Source organism: Struthio camelus, chromosome 5 (genome assembly GCF_040807025.1).
Source record: "Struthio camelus isolate bStrCam1 chromosome 5, bStrCam1.hap1, whole genome shotgun sequence".
In the NCBI taxonomy this organism is placed as follows: domain Eukaryota; kingdom Metazoa; phylum Chordata; class Aves; order Struthioniformes; family Struthionidae; genus Struthio; species Struthio camelus.
The window spans coordinates 45,902,249-45,923,143 of record NC_090946.1 but is presented as its reverse complement, the minus strand read 5'-3'; the positions used below and the strand labels follow the sequence as shown (position 1 = coordinate 45,923,143).

The following is a 20,895-nucleotide window of genomic DNA, read 5'->3' as shown; positions in this document are numbered from 1 at the left end:
CAGGGAACATGCTTTCATCTATGCCAGCTGGGCATTGCTAGAGTGCACCATGCCCGTAGGAGCTGTGCGGGGAGGACACGGAGGAGAGGCTTTGTAGATTCCCATGCACTGACGACCAAGGGGTTTGGTCAGATCCAAATCTGGAGGGATTTCCAGGGAGCCTCTCCCACTGCCTCCTTTATTGGGGTGGCATCAAAGGAAGTCAGTGCAGACAGATTCCTCTCACCTGATTTTGGATGCCTAAAAGTTAGGTGTCTAAATCTAATTAGGCAGACAGGCTTCCTGCACAGTCAGTGGAGACAAATAGGCACCCCCAGTGTATGATTCATCTCAACTATCTTGAGAAGGGCTGACTCACTCTGGAGCTAAGCGCCTGCTTCTCTCCCGTGACTGTGAAGGCAGACGGGCAACTTGCTTGGGACTCGACAGGTAACTTTTGGACCTTCCACATTAGGCAAGGTGAATCCCAGCCCTTTACCCTGGCTGTGGCAGTAGTTCTGGGAAGTGGGCACCACCACTGTGCTCTGCCCTGACACCCACCACCCCGTTTCCCTCCGAGGGTCCATTTCCAGCCCTCCTGAGCAGGGCTGGGTTTGGGCAAGTAGTTTGCCCAAATCACATTATCAGTCCATATCACATTATCAGACCAAGTTAAATATTTATAAAGCACCTGGGGGCAGGGTCCATGGCTTTCTATGTGTTTGCATATTCCCTCACAGAGAGAAGCTCCAGCACTGATTGCAGCCGTGGCAGACTCGTGCAATACAGGGTGGTGAATCTCTGTGCGGATCTGCAGGTCTTGATGAAATGCAGCTGGGAATGCAAAAAGAGCTCATGGACATTGAGAAATAAGCATGAGTGAATCATAAGAGTCAGGAGAAGCTACTAATGTGTGGGAAAAAGGCAAATGTGCTACCTCTGCACAAACATATAATAAGGAAGTATGTAATAATAATTATTGTTATTGTAATATGGTCTGGGTGAGCATTTGGGAAAAAAGATATCTAATAACTGACAAGCAATGTGGCTTGGTTTGTTTTGATCTGAAATTCAAACAATGGTTGTGTTTATAAGGTAATAATACACAGGGCACGGAGCACTGGCACCACACCAACTATGCACTCCACAATTCAGGTTTATATAGGTCACGCCAAACAAATAATAGTGTTCTTCAATATAATTACTGATTCATTAAGGAGAGCGAATGCAATTGAGTCTGCCTGGATTTCAGGGAGGTGTTAGATATGGTAAATTTATACATTTGAACTTGGATTTTGAATGTAACACTCAGGTAACCCTGCTCCTCCGGAAGTCTGTGGTAAAATTCCTATTGTGGCCTTCTCCAAACAGCTTGAGAAACCTCCCATTTAGCTTTAATAGTCAATTGTGCGCCTATGGTGCTTTGATGAGAGTCTCTCTGAGCCATTTGTAACATTTTAGAGGTGGGAAACTGAACTACCACTAGATTTAGACCAGATCCCAATGTCTTGGACCTCCCACTTAACTGAGTCAATGCCATCCCCCAACCAGCTCCCCTCGATCTCTGGGGGCGCCTCGACATCTCCACTTTGGAGCTTCGGGTTCCTCGCTCCATTTCTGGCCATGTCTCTTTATGGACATTATTCCACGGTTATTTCATGGGAAAGTGACAAAGCCCAGAAGCCAGGACCTCCCCGTTGCACACGCCTGGATCACTAGCATGGCCCGTGCTCCCTGACTTAGTCATGTGTGGCCAGTTCAGTGGCCCCTGGGCGCTTGCCATCCCAGCGGCAGAGCTGGGACAGGAAGGTTTTGAGCGTGGCCCGTCAGAGTGGCTTGGGGTCCGGGCCTCTCCTCTGGCAGGTGAGGGATGTAGGGGGACGTAAAGAGGGCTGTCCCCCCAGGGAGACGTCTGTGCGGGTGCGAAGAGCAGCAGGGGTGCTGCAATCACCCTTGGCGAAGGGGCTGCCGCCACCGGCTGCAGATGCAAAGAGAAGGACGCAGGCTCAGCTGATGGCGAGAGAGGACTTGGGAGGCTGCCCCGGGAGCTTTCTGCAGCAGGTCCCGCGTGGCCTTTCCATGGGGCGCGGAGCGGCATAGCTGAGGCCCCAGGTTCGGCTGCAGGGCTCTGCTTTCCCTGGGGAGATCTGGGCAGCTACGTGCGGGTGGGAGGTGCCTCCCCGCCTGGCCACTGCCCTGTGCAGGCCCGGCGCGCTGGACGGGGAGGCAGGAGCTGCCACCACGATGTCCTCAACACCCAGCGTGGCCACAGGCACCAGCTGCGGGCTTTCCTTCCGTACGGCGCAGGGACCTAAGTGTTTTGCTCAAGAAAACCACAGCAGGCGGCGGCCCAGCCGGGGAGCCGGCATTCCCCACCGGCGTCCCTGGCCCCGCTGCTGCCCCCACGTCCTGCCTGCCGCCCCCTCGCTCCCGGGGAGCACCCTCTCCGCCAGAAGGACGCGAGGGAGCTACTAGTGTTTTTAAAAGGCCAGAGTGGGCAGAACACAAGGTTTCTAGGAAAACGGAGGCTGTGCCAGCCACGCAGACAGACAAGCACCGAGCGGAGGGACTGGTGCGGATCCTGCCAACAGCAGGACTCCTGGTGACTTCAGTGGAGCAGGAGCCAGGCATTGACAGGAGATTGTGCAAAGCAGCTGGCTCTGATCTGGTGTGTGATACGACAACTGAGAGCAGCAGGGGCGGTAAGGGGAGTGAAGGCAAATTCCAGAAATTATGTTGCCCCAAGTCTGACCTCCGCACTAGAGGGAAAAAAAAAAAGCGCCACAAAGCTACTGAGCAAAAGCAGCACCTAAAATAAGTGAGAAGGATATGGTAATAATAAATGAACAGAGTATTTTGTAAAGCTAATCGTGCCCCTCTGGTCAGTTGACTTCTATGAGCAATGAAAAAAGCTGATCAGGAAAAAGTAGGGACTATAGTAAATATAAGCTTTCAAAAGCTGTTTGATAAAGACCTTTCCAAGAGTCTAATAAAGAAACTTGGCAACAATGGGATGAAAAGGAAAGTCCTGTCATGGATTAGAAAGTGGGTCAGCGCTGATAGGAGGAGGAAAAATATCCATTAAAAGTAAATGGCTAGTGTTCCAGCGGGGAAAGAAAAGCTTGCTGAGGTGGGGGAGGTAGGACCACGTGCGGAGGAGATGAAAGCAGCCCTCCCGATACCGTTTCAAAAAACAGAAACAGGGGAAGAGGGATAACATGGCAACGACATTTGCTGCCAACATGCAATTATTTATTATAGCTGCAAGCACGGCTAGGCAGGGCTGGGAGGCGCTCCAGAAGCTTCTAACTGAAGTAGGAAACCAAACCACAATGACGGAGAAAGTTCAGCGCACACAAACGCCAAAGCAAGCTGTTTTGGAAGAAATCGGACGAGCCATTCGCACACGGCAACGTGCTCGGAATTAGGCGTTAGCTTGCAGGGGTCAGCAATGCACAGGGGAAGCGACTGCTCCAGCACTGTTCGTAAAAGGTCTGGCCCCTGGATCAGCATGAAAAATAGGTCATCATATAACCTGGTAAGACATTGTCACACACTGCACTCCCTGTCAGCTTGCCCACTTGGAAAGGTCACAGCAGCAGGACCTAAAGAAACATCATAAGAAAGGCCATGCTGAGTCACATCAAAAGTCCAGCAAGGGCAGCACGGAAGAATAGAAACAGGATCAAAGGCAGAGCTGGGTAGGGGAGCCTTTCATATGAAGGGAGAGGGAAGTATAATGTTATTTCATTTGCAACAGGGAAGCAGAGGGCTACAAAATAATGATTCCCTTTAATAACAACCGGCTGATGCTTGCGTTTTGTTTGTGCCATACAAGTGGAAGATAAGGATGCAAAGGGGCTTTTAAAAATAGTTGCAAGGAAGGTTTATGCTTTGCCACCAGCGCGCCTCGCAATACTGTTCCGCACTGGATTTGAACTGCTGATAAGCTTGTACCCGGCCCGAACCTGGCTCTGCGTGTCAATCCGCCCATAACAGTATACCTGCTTGGGCTGGATTGCTGAGACCCATTTCTGGAGCGGCCGGATGTAGCTGCCCTGCAGGCGACGTCCAGCCCTGGGCACCAGCTGGTGAAGCCCAGGCTGTGAGCTTCCAGCCTGCTTCACATGCCGGTGTCCGGCCATCAGAGTGGGAACTGCACTGCGGAGAGGCAAATGCAGCGCCTGGCAGGGTGTGGTAACACGAAGAACCGTGCAGTAAGAAACAGAAGTGGAGGGAGTAAATAATTTACTAGTATGACCTAAATGCTACCAGGCCTTCGTATATTTTTATGAAGTCAGTAAAGAACCATACAAATTCAGAGGCTGAAGTGTGGAGACTAAACACGGAGAGGTGACCATGAGCAAAGGAATGCATCCAGCTTCTCCATCTGGGAAGGGAGCCTGGCTGGAAGCGGAGCGGTAGCTCCAGGGTTTCCAAATTTTCCTGTATATAGTAAGCATTTCAGAGAAACCGGAGAGGGTGAAATGCTGCTCAGCTAGGTGCGGCTGTTTCCGAGCCTTGGGAGCTCTACCACACGCTCCGTGGAGGGAGCAGGATGGGGAGAGAGTTTGCTGGACAATGCCTGCCTGTCAAAGGTTTTAAACAGGATTTCTCTACTCTAGGATATCATTTGGGGGAGGCATGTTTTCTCTACTCCGTGTTGCTGCCAGGTAACACTAATACCTAGAGCTACAGGATAAAATAAGTCCAGTGAGCTGAAGGAGTAACTGAGCGCTCACTCAGGAGGGCCGATAAGAGAGTGAGTATACCTGTGATCTGCTCAAAAGGAAGCACAAGGTCACAGGGGTACTAAGTGGCAGGTGGGAAAAGAAAGTGTGCTGGCCTGACATTTTATAAGATCCTACAAGTTGAATATGCTGGACCTTTTCAAAAGCAGCTGAGAGACTGATGCTTTCTTGCCCTTCTGCACCCCCCAGTGCTGCACAGGGTGCTGTGTTGCTGGAGAGGAAGACTTTCGGCTGAGAAACAAGAGCGAGGCCCCAGTTAATTGGCATCAAAGAAGATCTAATCATACTCCTCACAAAAGGAGAAACATTAGGCCTGGTGTCTGGGTTGCCATGCAGTATAGCATTAGCTGGGCAGAGGACTCTCTGATGCCCAGCTCCACAGTACGGTTTCTTGGATGTTACCAAGCCCAGGCTGTCTTAGAGGTCAACAGCAGGGCACTTGCTCTGTACAAATCCTTTGCTTTGTATAACGGGGTGAGATGCATTGCACAAATGTGAGATACTGATTACTGGCTACTGGTGGTGTGAGAAGAGGAGGAAGGCCACCACACTTAGATGTTACTACTTTTTTTCTTTAAGACTTTGTTCCACAGATAATGTGATTGTAAAAGAATCACAGTTTTCAATAAAGAAAAATATGTTTTTCCTGCCAGCCACTGCAGAAAAAAACTTGAAAACTTTCGAGTGTGATCCCAGAGACGAAAAACAGTCAAAAGGCAAACCTACAGAATCCAACATTATTGCTTTTTAAAACAAATCTTATGATCTTTTTTAGGTGACTGACAATATTTTGTAACCTGACTCTCAAATGCTTGGGATTAGCTCTCCTGGAAAGGAGAGAACGTTGGCCGTCTAGCACCACTTGGGAAATGTCAAAATCCCAGCTCGCAGCTTTGCCGGGAAGGAGTTACTTGGCAAGTATCTAGAATGAAATCAAAAGTCTGGGAGCACCTTCTGTAAGGTCACAAAGAGAAACAGATGAGCTTTTCCCTTTCGGTTCTCCTGAGTGTGTACAGCCCAGCTGGAGAGCAGTTCCAGTAATAACTCCTAGCAACAGGAAACTCTTGCCCTTCAATGGCTACCTGGTGTCCTGTGTGAAATGAAAGTTCAGCCAATGGTACAGTGATTTCACAGTGGACAAGTATCCGCACAACATAATTACTGCAGTAACTGGTGTCTTTGTCTCTGCCATGATCATTCTTCCTGCCAGCCCAGCAGAGAGGACTGAAATTATCTGGAAATAGAATATCTTCATAAAAGCATCCTTCCAGCTAAAGCTTTGTACCACCCTAGAGTAATGCACAACCTGTGCTGCTTTGTTTCTTGCTGTAGCTTGTGTGTGAATGGGCAATTTCTATCTTCAGTCCTACTGAGTTAGTACTGTTAGCCATATTAAAAAAAAAAAGGGCTTCTGATTCCAAAATCCGCTGCCCTGCAGTTCATGTACATCTAGACCTTTTAGCTGAGAAGCTGCACTCAGTAATTGTTACCGAAGTTTGCAGTAGGTTCACCCTCCCTCCCCCCAGTACAGCGACAGGATGCAGGGTGGAGTTGTTTAGTGCCACTGAAATGGTGAAAAGCCACTGAGGAACAGATGGGGGTGGTGGACAGCTGAACCATCTTTGGTGAAAGTGCTCAGAAGAGCAAGTCTGTTACTGCAGGGAGGGTGCCAACGGTAGGAGCAGAATGATGAGGAGCAGCAAAAAGAGCCAGCAACGCACCAAAAGCTGAACATTCAAAATAGGTAAGCCAATAGAAATAGTTGTGCAGGTCAAAGACTATGCTAGTTAAAGCTGCATTTTCTGAAGCAACTGAACCCTCAGCCACAAAGCTCGCCCCAGCCAGAAGGCCTGTTGCAATGACGATGGAATGGAAAGGTTTAAATCTGTCTCATATCAGTGCTATATACAGCTATGGCCAGCTTGTACTTGTGAAATTCATGTTTTCCCAACTGCCTGTAGTACCAGAAAATACAAAAAATAGGTGCTACTGTGTGCATGTGTTCATGTGCACTTGTGAGCGCACGGCCGGGACTGTGCAAGGAAGAGCGCGCATGTCTCTGTGTGCATGCGATGCCTTAAGAAATTGCGTACGTGCGCATGAGCGAGAGCTGGTTTATGCAACGAGTGGCTAACACACATACGTGTGGCTGCGTGTGAGCATCCTAGACGCTTGACAGAGCCTGTGTGGGGCAGGGGTGCGATTGCGCAAGGGCTGGTACGAATGTGCTCAGTGAGCGCTCAGTTACGCAAGAAGCGGCGAGCGCGGGCGCGCATGTGAGCGCGGGGCGGCGGGAGAAGCGGCGCGCGCCCCGGCGCCGGCGCGCACACGGGCAGGGTGGAGGGCAAAAGTGCAGAGCAGCACCCAAAGGACCCTGGTTCTGGGAGGGAGACGCAGGAAGGATTTTTCCCGAGTGTTTAGGTAATGCAGTTAGTGTTGCGTTTGGCTTAGCAAAGAGTTAACTTGGTAAAGAAGAGTCTAGAAGGACTCCCGCCAGCTATAAACAGAACGATCAGCATACACAGGATGTGGCAAGCAGCTAGAGGCGTCCCGTTATTAACTTCACTTTTATTTCAAGGGGATTCACTTCTCTGTTCTGTTTCCCATTTGGGAAGTGAAACCCAAGATCATGGTGCCATTTTAAAAAAGATTTGGTCACAGCTCATTTCTTTGTCTACTTTATTCTTCTGTTAAAAGCAACTTTGCTTTTCCTTTGATGGAATTTATTGAAATGCCTGGTAACATATTAAGCCTTCTCTCTCCGTTTCTCTTCTGAAGAATTTTCTCATTTACTCTCATTTAAAACTGTTGACTTGGAGAGGGGTGTTTACATGACTGCACCTCACAGCACGCGCACAGCGTGGTGCAATCCCGAGAGGCAGGAGCAACGTGCAGGGCGTTAATGTGAGTTCCTCCTAAATGCAGCCGCGTTCAGCACACAAGCGCACACTTTTCACAAGGTGCTTGGTAAACATTTATTCATTCTTGCACATCCTCCCTTTCCTACCTGCGCAGGGCAAGGAAATATTATTGTCACCATGTCACAGATGGAAGAAGCGAATACAGATAGGTTAGTGACTCACCCACAGCAACCGAGGTAGATCTAAAACTGAGGTATTAAGCTCCCAGCCACCTAATTTAACCCAGTAGGTCACGCTCCCACCCAGAGTTGACGGTATAGGCCGTGCCAACTCCATCTACCAGCCCACTTACCCTGTGAAGCAGTGATGTTCACCTCAACGTTTGCAGGGTGCTATCAGATTTCTGTGGCTTACTCCATGTGATGGTGTCATCAGAGTATAATTTATTATTATAATATCATGATGTTATTATGCCTGAAACTAACCAAAGGACACTCTCAGAACATAGGTAGGCAGCTGAAAATCAGTGATCGTGTGTTCCTCAACCACATCAACCTGTAACAGGGTGTAGGTTGGTCCCAGCACACCGTGAGGATCTGCTAACTATCTCTGTGCTGCACAGGGTTCCCCACCACCCCCTCTGGTCTCTGTTCAACCTGGATTAATTTCTGCCCTATACAGAACAAACATAGCCCGGTGGAAAGACTGAGATTGGAAACATAGCTTTGTGAGGCAATGGAAGGAAAACGTGTGCTTCTCCAGAGGAAATGGCTCTCAAAGTGCACGGTCAGTAGGTAAAGATCATGGCCCAAGTTCTCAAGGGAGGCTGATATTTTTGAGTGCTGAGCATTTATTGGAAATCAGGCCTCTATAGTCTCTAATCACAGCGGAAAATTCAGGGCCATGTGCTGCTTGCTGCTGCTGTTTGGTTTTGCATTGCCATTTAAAATTCTCGCCAATATTGTTGTCCTCTCCAACAACAAACAAAAAATAAACAACAACAAAAAAACCCTCTTTATCACCTTCATTTGCTTTTGACACTGTTTACATGGGGCACGATTTCACTCATCTTCAACTCATCGCAGACTAGCCAGATTAGTCAGTTCCACTTTCTGACACTGGCTCGTCTGACTGTCTGGTTCTCAGGCCCTGACAGGATGCTGCTGCAATCAGGTTCACAGTACTGGAGAGGAGCTTGGATTTCCCTGTACAAATCTGTTCACACAACTTTCATTTTGCCTAAACCATTTGGTATTTTCCTCTTTTAAATACAAGCTTCATATCACCGTCATTCTTACTGAGCTTGTGTTTAGCTACTTTACGCCTTGCCGCATGCAAAACTTGTTGCCCTTACCACAATGAAGTTTGCAGAAAGAATCTGCTTGATTTTTGCAGGCTAGGGACCAGTCTCGCAGGGCTTGTTACTGCTCCTGTTGAAGGCAACGGCAAAACAGCCACTCATTTCAAGGTGCGCGAGCTCAGGGTCTCAGAAGTACTTGGGAGGAGGAAGGGAACACCTCTGAGCATCTAGACTGTTCAAAAGCCTCCCTACATCTCTTCCTACCAGGGCGTGCGGTTCTGGGGAGCGCTGGGACCTCACAGCCATAGGGAAATGGAAAGGCCAAAGCGTCTGAAGGATCTAAAAGGAAGATGGCTCTTTCCTCATCCTCTGACCCTTCTTCAGGGAGGAAGGGCTGCCCAAATTCTGCCAGTGACCTGGGTTGTAGCATGAAATCTTGAGAGTTATGACAACAGCTTTCTGTGTGGTTGTCTCTCGGGTTCAAGTTTCCTTTCCATACTGAGGGTTGAACTGGAGTCTCTCCAGGAGATTGCAGGACGTGGAGGCAGGCAGGGCTGGCCAGCGCTGTGCCTGGTGGCGGGAGAGTATTTGGGTGGTGTGTGGAAGAGCCTCGAGTCAGCACCTTTCAGCCGAAGAAACAGAAGAGCCCCTGTTGTTGAACTGGCAGAGAGTTAATCTCATGGTTAAAATATTACTGGGCTTTACCTGCTTTTATCCTTCCACAGTGCAAGGGGCAAGGGGCTTAGTAGGTCAACTGGCTAGTTCCTGACAGCAATTAAAGGGACCTGGTCAAGGCCCAGAATTTGACCTATGCTCTTGCTGTTAGATCCCTTTCCACCGTTCGTGTCATTCTTTTATAGACCTTATTCATGCTTCAGTGTTTTTTGTTTGTTTGTTTGTTTGTTTGTTTGTTTTGCAAAAGAGTACAAAGTAAAAACCCTGTAAAGGAGAAGGCTGAGATCAAAGCTAGGTATGTTCAGCACAGCCTTCATGAACTATTCTGCAGTGACACAGCAGCGCACATGGTGCTCAGGAGGGCGACCTTAACCTAACTGATTGGTGAATGAAAGTCCATATCCTTAGAAGACTGCAAAACGCAGCACCAAAATTTAAGGAATCCCAGCTGGGGAAGACAGCTGTGTCAGCTGTGAGATTCGGAGAGACAAATAACACAGCTCATGGAGAAGGAGTTACAAATTCAGGGCAAATGCGAAGCAATATCACACCTTTTTCTTGTAAGAGACATACAGCCACACCCCATTGCGCTAGTAATCAGGGCCCTGGATAGCACGCCGTTTGTAGCTGCTAGTATTGCCATTGTGCCTACCCTAGCCACAGATCTCTGCTCCCTGATCTAAGCCACCAACACTGCAATTTTTGCTGGCTGGAAGCTTTCTAAATGGGAACAGAGGGTAATCCTCGCTATCTCTACAGGTTCTAGCGCAGCGTTGTGTGCTACGCCCATTCATCTAAATGCAGAATTCGTTCTGAAACAAACGATAAGGATTTAAATGCCATCACGCAGCTAATTTATTTCCCACTATCCCGTAGTGCTTCCCAGGTGCTGAAAAGCTTAGCTGCCAAAATCTCCATAGCCTCTGCTGACAACCTCTGTGACACAGCTCCACATTGCATCATCTTTCCCACTATTGCAGGCCCCGAGTGCTTTCAAGGGTTAATGTTTTTAGCCTCAGAGCCCCCTGCGGCGGTGAGGGTGGGCCATTCTCCCCCTTACACAGCTGAGGGGAACTGAGGCCCAGAGAGGTGAAAGCGACTCGTCTCCGCTCACACAGGCGTGCACGGGAGCACCGACCCCAGCTGATGTCTCTCTCCCATTCCCCATGGGTATGTACTCTCCTAAAGCCGTTTTCTTGGTCTTGATGTCAGTGGAATTACATAAGTGTAAACTAGGCAAGAGATCACAATAAAACACATTGATTATAATGAAGTCACAAAGTCACACCACCCTTTGGAGCGAGGAGGGGGACGCACATGTATACACACATACACACACCTAGGTAGATAGATATAAATAAACACACACGTACATACAGTTTCCGTTTGGAGATGTGCCACGCATGGCATGTTTCTGTTAACGCAGAAGAACATGACTTCCCAAATTTTTGCCTCAGAACCTTTTCTTTTCCCCCTTCTGGTTTTGGAGTTACTTCTGTTTTACCAAAATAGCACCACTCAAGGCAGTCTTCCTGATAGGTGGAATAGTTTCCCCTTGAGAAGAAACTGGTGGAAATCCCCTCTCTTGAGACATTTTAAGTCTGCCAAAAAACATACAATGGGAATGACTGCTTTTTAATGCTTTAACTAGTGAGCTGACTTGGATGAGCTAATGGGTTTTTCCATCTCTAGTGTCTAGTTCCAGGGATTTCCATGAATTGCTCTCAGGACAGAAGAACGCAACAGATTGCAACTGTGGGATCTGCTGTTTCAGCTCCACTGACACGTCATTCCCTCAGGACACCCAGTGACCTGGTTAATCTAGTTCTTTGCTTCTGACTTCTCCTCGTAAATGATTTATCAACTGGCGTGGATCCCTGTTTGCTTAAGGAGGCGTGTGACGACCTCTAGCAAGCTGGCTGCACAAAGCTACAGGCTGCGTTTGGCACCTGGCTATTGGTCCCAGCTCGTGACCCTTGGCACAGGGTGCAGAAGGACAGGGCTCCAGCCGAGCCCTGTGGCATGGGCTGATACAGGGAACTGTGGGTAATGTTTACATGGCCCTGTGGAGAGCACCAGGTGACTAAGCTGTCAGTGAGAGTGCTTGCCCAGGACCTGCCTTGGCCTGTTCTGACCCCTACAATGTATAGGTACTGACCGGACGGCCTGGTTTATTTGCAGTCTGCAGATTGTGGGGTACAAGTCAAGGGGCGCATCAGCTGTGGCAAGGCAGCAGAGCCAGCCTTCAGGTTCCTGTGCTCCGAGGAGAAAATAAATTAATGTCCACCACCTTGTCCCTTCCCATTTGCAGAAGAAGTAGCATCAGCGGTGATTGTGTCAGGGCTATGTCTGAACCAGGTGCAGCTCTGGAGATCACACGTAGGTCAAAGCACATGTGTCACCGCAGACTAAACACTGCAGTTAAAAAAGGATGGTGCACATCTAAACTCAAGCACTCAGAGCTAGGGAAATGGGGATGAAGGGAGTTCTTGCAAGATTTACATTCTGCCTTTGTACCGGAGCTAAAGGAGATGGAAAGAGATCAGATATCACAAATTGGGCACCTCCTCTCAAAAATTGTCTACGGGCAACTCCCTGTCTTCCCTCCAGGCCAGTTATTGCTGCTTCCTGCTCTGATTGTTTCAAATCTGAATATCTTGCGTTATGCCTGTTCTGGCAAATACGGTGTGGCAGAGGGGAGGTACCGTTCCAGTCGATGCTGTGTGAATGCCACAGATTGTGGAGATTAGCATGGGAGGAACAGCTCAGATGAGGTGTTCGAGACGGATAGTGGGAAGCTTATAACAAAGCTATGTAACAACTAGATTTATCAAACCGTTTAATGAAATCTTAATTTCGGAAGATACAGGGCCACACTGAATTTCCAGCTGGCAAGAAGCCGTTTCATAGGGACAGCATTCAGCAGTACGGGCACAAGAAAGCTGAGGAAGCCCATCCAGAGATGCCGGCCCAGATGGCCTCACTCCCCAGCAGCACAGTGTAGCACCATCCAATGCGTACATGTCAGGGAGGGCTGGTTCAGGCTGTGACAAGGAACCTGCAGCCATAGGCAGACAGAAGTGGGGGGGGGGGTTGTCCTCATGCGAAGAGGATATGGAGCAGCTTTCAGCTTCCTGAGACCCCAGAGGTGGTCGTTGTTCATAGCCCAAGACTGAAGGTGCAGCTCCTGTTCTGATACCTCAGCAGAAACCTATGTGTTCTCCCATCACACGCTCCCACTCTGCACCTTGTACAGCAGACCAGCACTGCAGAAGGTCAGCCAGCTGGTGGGATGTGTGAGGCTAATCCCATCTCACAGCTCACCTGGAGCAGCCATAGCCATGGCCAAAAAACATAACATGTGGCTCAAAAACATAGCATGTCTCCAGGAACAAATTCAGTCTAAGCTGGGCCCACACACCCTGTGATGTCCCAGCCATAGTTACATAGCAGAGAGGCAGGACAGGGAAAGGAAGAGGGGGTGGGTTATCCCAAAATCATATTTCCAACCTTTTAATGTGTTTGGGCTTATTTTAGATATAACCTTCATTCTGAATTCCCAAGTACTGATAAACTTACATATTGTCCCAAGTACTGATAAACTTACATATTGATAACTCAGGGTTCAGGGTAAGCCTTGAGCCCAAACTCATTGACTGTTCACACCACCCCTTCCATGAACACTCTTGCTCTCCAAACAGCAGACAGGAGCCTGGCCCATGTCAAAGGTGTGTCCTTACAAGCAGCACAAGTACTTCTGGCTCAAACCTCTTGGCTTTGCCAAGACTCAAACACACTTACCAAAGACAGTACCAATGTAGAAGGATTCAAGCACAAAAATCCCTAAAAGCAATATGTCCTCCCTAAAAGTCAGCTTTTCTTATTGGCTTCTTTCATGGCAGGTGCACAGATTTAGCAGTGACTCATTAAAAAGAGCACCCGGAAACCCTTGGCAGAGTCAAGACTGGAACCTGGTTTCTCTCATCCCCAGTCTCCCAGGTTGGAGGAGAGATTGCTTCCAAGTGCCTAGCTTTGTTCTGGTCCTAGCAACACAGGGTAATTTTCTGGTCCATTCCTTATATATCCCAAAGGATTTTTAATTTTCATTTTTGACCACAACCAAACATAGATATTTTCACTAAACTGTTCATGCAGAAACCATTTTATTGAGCTGTTATGGTTTTGCTGTGGCTAAAATCGCCCAGTTGGCAAAGCAGACGAGATAAGACAGAGGGAGAGAGGTCACACACCTCTTAGTTGGGTCTTACTTTAGGAGAGCCAACCAGGATGCTCTGGTCAAGGCAACAGTTACCTCTCATGCAGTCAAGGTGTCTTACTGCTAGCACTGTTCTGGGCAGACTGGCTCAGAGTGAAGAGGCAGCTGATCTCAATTTCTTATCCAGGTCCACTGCTGATGAGGCTCCTATTAAACCTACTGGCAAGATCTAACAAGAGTGCCTGCAGTAGGGCACAGCTATGGATAAATAGAAGTTAAAGGAATAATAACCTGCTTTTCTTGGACCTGGGCCAATACTCACTGATGAGCTTTCCACGAACATCAGTAGGATTCAGATCAGACCATAAATTTCTTATGCATCTTGTTCTGTTTTATTAAAGCGAAAAACAGTCTAAAACATTATTTTAAGAGTTGCTCCCCCCCTTTTCTTATACATGTATTCTCCTTTCTGCTCCTTCCTGGCACCAGGAACAGTATATTCCACTTCTGATGACACCTCTACTGCTCATACTTTGAGAAGTATATTCCTGATCCCCACGGCCTTGCTGGCAGAGGAGAACAACTAACTCAGCCCTGTTCTGAGCTGCCTTGACAAAACATGTGGGACATCAGTGGAATGGTCCACTTAAAGGCTAATCGTTCGAAAAGGACACCATCAAGACAAAATTACGCACCTTAAGAACATTCCTTCTATCTTATTATCAGTTTCCCAAACTATGAATTAAAAATGCCACATTTCTGTCCCCTGTGGATGTCATCTGCCTTCTTTGTGCACTCTGTTCATGCAGGGCTGTTACACGTGCTTCCCGCTTGTCATCTAGGGAGAAGTATTGCAGGTATCGAGACACTTAGAGATGCCAGCAGAGTGCCGAGCTGGATTTCAGAAGAGGCCTGCTCCCTGACTCCTTTCGATTGCAGTCAGGTTGCACGTGTAAACCCTGTCTCTAGATACCAAGCACCTGTAAAATTTGATTCATGTTCTCTCTGTGTCTCAATTCCCTCTTTGACTATGGCACTTACGTCCTAGGGTGTTGCAAGGATAGAGAAAGTAAAGACTACGAGCTCTCAGGAAATACAGCAATGGGGTCAACTAAGTACCTTTTAAGTCAATTAGAAAGACAGTCTATTAACACTTTCTGCTAATAGCCAGCTTTAGTAGGCTTCCATGATTCCTACTCCTAGCATCTCCACTCACACAAGGAAATATTTATGACCCTTCTCCCTCAAAAGCCTGGTTTAGCTCATTTAAAATAGAGACAGAGCATGAGGATTCATCCATCAACATTAGGGACTTTAACTAACTGACCTTTTTTGTCCCCATGCTTAAAAAAGAAAAAAACAATTAAAACCTTAAAGTGGAAAGTGAATTACACAGAGTTGCTACAGATGGGAGTCATTAAATGCGTGGCTGCAATTTTTTAGTAATACAAAAAAGCAATTTACTGTACAAAGAGCTTTGGCACAGTGTGGCTTTGGTTCTCTCGAAGTTCACAGCCCCGTATCCCTGAAGGTCACGGACAGCAGCAAAGCCCGTGAGCACGCCGAGTGCTGAGGGGGCCCTGGTTCTGCCCCAGGAGAGCTGTCTCTCGTGTGAGGAGAAGCACATACCCAACCAACCTGTGCAGGCTTCAGGCCTACATGAACTACCAAATCTCTGCTTTGGTTTTCATCCAGCTTTGGGAATTTCAGGATCAATTCCCAAGTAATAATTCCTGGTCCATTACAGACAAGTATGGTGTCAAGAGGGAGGCAAATCCATACTTCTCGTTTTGAACAAGAAGAGGGAAAAAAACAAGCCCAGTTTGTTTTCAGTGGAAGCTTGACTGAAGGGTTTTGGTCTGAATTACCCAACTGTAAGCCCTTTAAGTCCAGTTTTTAAAAGGAAGGGTTTTTTTACTTCTCAGCATTTTGATGAGTGAATAATAGGGGTGCCATCTAGAGGCCAAAGAGACTTTCTAGTACATTCCCGTGGACAGGAATGACTCTGTTAATAACCTGCTTCTCTCGCTACTTCCTTCCAATAATTAGTAATTATTATAGTACAAAGCACTTCTCCTCTACATCTCTCATACAAGAACTGCAAACCCCGCTTTAATCAATCCAGCTTAATCCAGCAAATCAATCCAGCAAAATAGAGCTGGCTGTGTAGCTAATCAATGAATCCAATATTGGGATGAAGGACAGTATAAAGCATCAGATATAAAGCACCGCAGGGGCATGTGGGTGCCTTGCGGAGGTATCTGAGGGCCTCTAGGGAGCTGTAGGCTTCTGGGAATGCTAGTAAATGTATGTATTTGATGGAGTTACAGCAGAGAGACTAAAGTATGGGACAGGGCTTCGTGTTGCCTCCCTGTCACATCACGCTCTATAGACACAGCGTGAGCATCATTTTCATTTTCTCATCCCATTGGTTCTTCTTACTGCTGCCAGCCTTGGAAAGAGTTTGCTCTGGAAATGCCCCAGAACTGCATCAATGTTGGTTCCTAGTGCTCTTTTCTCCCTTCCCTACTGCAATCTCATTCCTCTCTGACATCAAGCGGGGGGGGGGGGGGGCACGTCTGCTCAGAGCAGCAGCAAGCTCTGACTGTATAGGCCTGTCCACCATCCTTCTCAGCCTGCATCTGTGCATCTGAACTGAATACTGCAAGTCACCTACATCCCAGGAATTATCCACACTCCCAGTAGCTGGAGTCAGTCTGGATCTTGTCTTGGTGCTTACAGCCCTGTACAGAACAATTACACTGCATCTCACACTCAGTTCCCCCCCACCGCTGCTCCTCTGCATTGCTACTTGCTATTCTCTCTAGTCTGGTTTAGGAGTGGCCTCTCCCTATGTGTTTCCCTATGCAAGGCGTGGGAGTCATTTAATCCTGACAAATGTTAAAAGGAACGAGGTACAGGACAGCCATGGCAACATATTGCTCTCCACAACGCTCCACGCTAATCTGACGTGTTTTAAACTCTTCTGCCCTCCCACACGCCTAGAGCAGCTGAGCAGGTTGCAGTGGAGCAGGAAAGTGAGGGTTGCACACTGAATCTCAGGCCTTGCAGCCGCAGAACCCCCATCAAATGCTCCAGCAAAGCGCTTCAGATTTGCTTGCACGCTCCCTGCCCTGTGCCCTGCACCCACTGTATTGCAAAATCCCCTGTGGATGTGACTAAGAGTCATGCTCTGCAGCCTCAGCTTCGGTTTCTACCTCTCACAGTCCTGAAATGGAGACAGGGAAGCAAGGTCAGATGCTTTCTGTTCTCCTCACCTAGGACTCTCCGATCAAGGGCGTTTCTGAGTCCAAGGGGCCTTAAGGACCTTTCGCTCAATACTGTCCTGTGAGTAGCTAAATAAAAACAGACCCGCACTCAGTCAGCTCTGCTTACATCAAGGAAAGGGGAAACAGCTATTGCACTACAGCAAGCATTAGCAAAGTTCTGCAAGAGGTGGCTAAAAATAGGGCTGCCCCCATAACACTTCCGTCCTGCCTTTGACACACTCGCAGCTTTCACATCCCATAGGCCTTGCTGTTTCCTTGCCATTGGCTTGCCTCACGCCCCAGCGTCACAGAGCAGCCCTTCCTGTCTGCAAAGAGCCTCAGGAGCTTTGAAGTGCAGGCAGCTCCCTTGCGCTGTGGTGCAAGCGGCCACTTCCCCCCCCTTTCTTCACTGGTTTTGTGTGCTTCAGTTGCAAAGCAACTCTGAGAAGTGGGGCAGGCCCCCGGTGAAGATCTTGCCCTAAGAGGACACCCAAAAAAATCCCAGAGATACTGGTGACGAGAAAAGTTTTCCACAGTGGAATGTTTTCAAGGGTATTTTTCTCAGTAAAAGACATGAGGGAAAGTAGTTGAACGCCTCTGGGCTAGCGCTTCCAAAAGGCCTCTGTGGTGTAGGACTGCAGGCACTGGAAAGCTGCAATCTCTGAAGTCAAACCCAAGCACTTTTGGTTTTGGCATTAGTTTCTGGAGAAACTAATGTCTGAAAATAGGCTAAACCTGCTTTATGAAGTAAAAAGGAGAACAAGTGCACGGACACTGTCAAGGAGGGGGGTGTGAACGGGAACGCTTCAGTGGGGTCTGAGGCTCAGGGCTGAGACGCCCTTGTCCCTGGAGCTGGGGAGTTGGCTGTGAGCAGGCCGGTATTACGTCGATGTTGGCTGATGGCAGAGGGAAGGCGGAGGTGCATAGCAGTGTACTGCGGGGAGAGCAAGAGTGGGACCAGTTTGGCCAGCGCTGGCTGCGAGAGGGAGGTCAGAATGGAGCGCAGAGCGGAGAGCTCCCGCCATTAACCTGTGCAGACGCTGAAGAGCATTAACCCAGGTGGAACTGAGACTGCTGAAAGGGCCCTATGCTATTTGCCCAAGGTTCTCCAAATCCTGGAAAAGTAATGCCCATGGAAAGCTGGGCTAATTGCAAGTTGCTAAGCTGTGGGAGCAGAGGTCTGGGCAGTCTTGGAGCTGATCTTCTCTTCCAGCAGTTTGGTGGCTGGTTGCTCTGGCCTCAAGCTCTGTGGAGCTGACCCTGAAAGAAAGCCCTCGCAGCCCCTGACTCTGCTCCCATTTACCTGGGGTGAATCAGGCAAGTCGGATGAGTTCCCCTGCTGTAAAAGGACTGATGAAGGAGAACTGGGCCTCTTCACTGGGAGTGGGTCTTGAGGTTGCCCTAAGGAGTCCTGACGTTGCCAGAGGATGGCAATAGGTGTGCAGATTTGGTGTGCAGAGAGGCTGTGTCGGGGAGTTTGCTTGGTAAGAGCCAGAAGCCTCTGGAGTGCGACAGGGGAAGGTACACCTGGGGAAAGAGCCCCCCTGCCACCCCCCAGTAGCCTACAGGAAATTATAGCCGACAGGGCCACTTCTGGATGCTGGATGGTAAAACACAGCAGAAAAGCAGTCAGCTCAGAGGTCACATCCAGACAGCAGAAACTTTTTTCCAAACCAAGCCAAAAGCTATTTCCTGAAGCCTCTTTGTCAGCAGGCTGTTACCAAGGAACCTGATTAAGGAATAGCACTATAGCAAGAACAAGCCTTTGCAGATCTCTCCTGTGCTATGGGGGCCCCACCAAGGCAATGCTTGCAGGAGACGTACTCACCTCTCCAGCCTCCTCTCGTGGTACAGCCAGGACACAGCCTAGGAGTCGCACAGAGCTGGCTCTGCTCTTAGAGGTTGGATTTTAAGGGATTTAGCTCTTTTCCTGCATGTCTGAGGCTGTACTGCCTAGCTCCTCAGCCTTAAGATATCTTCTGTGCCAACATTTCAACACTGCTCTCAGAGGGTTAGCAAACCTTCACCGTACAGGCCCTGTTTCAGTTCTGGCTGTTTTCCTTTGGATTAGCAATTTCTAGCAGTCTCATAGTTTTATGGGGCTTTTTCCTACCTTCATTTTAACCTTTCTATGAAAAGATCAGCTGGAGGTTGCAATTTTTTTAGCAAATTGCTTTAGAAGTATAAATAACACTAACTAGAAATGGGCCATGGCTGGAGGAGATGCCAGCCCCATTTCAGGGTAGCTCCTATGGGTTATGTGTGTGTGTGTGTGCATGTGCGTGTGTGTGTGTGTGTGTGTGTGTGTGTGTGTGTAAGGATGATGCAATGGGAGGGCACACTGGTTCCTCAGCAGACAGCTTATTTGCTCAGTCTAGGTCAGAAAAGAAGCGTAAACTCTTGCTACTTCTAAGTCTTGCTAACCACTCTCCCCTCAAGAATAGCCTGTGAAGGTTTCCTGGGTGGTTGGTTTGTGGTTTTTACCATTGTAATTTAGTATCTGGATCTTAATTCAACCCCTCCATCCCCTTGTGGGACTGCAAACACCACATTCCCCACCCCACTTGCGGCTGCAAAGGCAGGCTGGGGGGGGGGGGGGGAGACGGACCCTATGAAGTTGTGCTTCTGTGTCCTTCAGAAGCTGCTCTGTGCACCTGGGGAGCTGCCCCAAGGCAGCAGCCCGGCTAGGAAAGCAGCGTGGCAGCCCCTTGGGACAGTCCTTAGAGTGGGCTGCTTGGCAGAAGGACTTCTAAGGGCAGGAGGACGGGAAGGGATGCAGGATATCTGCACAGACAGATGTGGCCCCCAGCAGCGCCTTCGCGGGAGCTGCGCACACCTCCGCTCCTTGGTTGATTTTTGAGGCCCCCGCTCTCCTGCCTCTTCCTTCCGCTCCCCTGACAGGTGAGCGTGCCGGAAACCACACGAGGGGAGGAACACACAGTTTCCAGTTCTCTAGTCGGGGGGGAGGGTTGTTATGGTTTTTTTTGGCTGTTTGTTATTTTATTTTTTCCACAAAGGCAAAGGCTTGGGTCACCAGGACTATTTTAAGATGGGTTTTGCAATTTGTTCTAGAAAAGGTATTTCAGTGAGGCAGTGTTACAGCACCATCTGGTGGGGTCCCAGCTAACCTCACGCAGAGACGGGCCTGCTCTCTTTCTGCAAATTGCTCTAACGAAGGGGCAACACTCCGTGCACGATTACGCTGCTCTGAAACACAGTTGCTGCAGGGGATGGGGGTCAGCCTGGGCCCTGCCTACCCTTGCCAGCAGGTGTGTCATGTCGGTGGGAGCAGAGTTGAGTTCTTTAGCCACCGTCCCTGCTCACGGGGCACCAGCCCTTGACTGGCATGGAGATCTAAGGGCTCTGGGCGAGCCGAGTGCCCTTTGAAAGTGTAGCCTACTGCTATGCTGTGACCTGTCCAAGGCCTTATGCTTTGCATGGCCAGGGCTCCCCAAGCAAGGCAGGCTGCAATACCTACCTGGTGTGCTCGCAGCGTGATGCGAGAAGGCTTGGGCTGGAGAGTCAGCAGAACAATAGAAGGATTTAAAGTACTCAGCATCAGAGCATCCTGCTCGCTTTAGCACTGAACCCACCCTGTATTTTACAGAGGGCAAATGCTGCAGTTTGGAGGTTATGCAACTTTGTGACAAGAGAGCTGGGTGGGGGGGTGGGTTGCAGGTACCTTGGTTTATAATCCCATGCTGGTTCTGTATCCAGGGAGAGCTTTCCATACACAACAGCTTCCCTTAAACTTTATCATTCTGCCTGACACTAGAATATGAAACATATCAAGGCCTGGGCATGTCTTCAGGGTAGTCTGAAAGCGCCCAGGGGATACATTTGG

The 20,895-nt window shown here is 48.8% G+C and overlaps 1 long non-coding RNA gene across 2 annotated transcripts; it reads left to right on the top strand.

The window, feature by feature from the left end:
- The first annotated feature begins 5,672 nt into the window (after positions 1 to 5,672).
- Positions 5,673 to 14,772, top strand: LOC138067484 (uncharacterized). Of its 2 annotated transcripts, none has more exons than XR_011141496.1 (3): positions 5,673 to 6,474; positions 10,547 to 10,736; positions 11,259 to 14,772. It is a non-coding gene; the product is annotated as an uncharacterized lncRNA (long non-coding RNA). The 2 variants fall into 2 exon arrangements; XR_011141495.1 differs by having other exon boundaries at positions 8,273 to 10,736.
- The last annotated feature ends 6,123 nt before the right edge of the window (positions 14,773 to 20,895 follow it).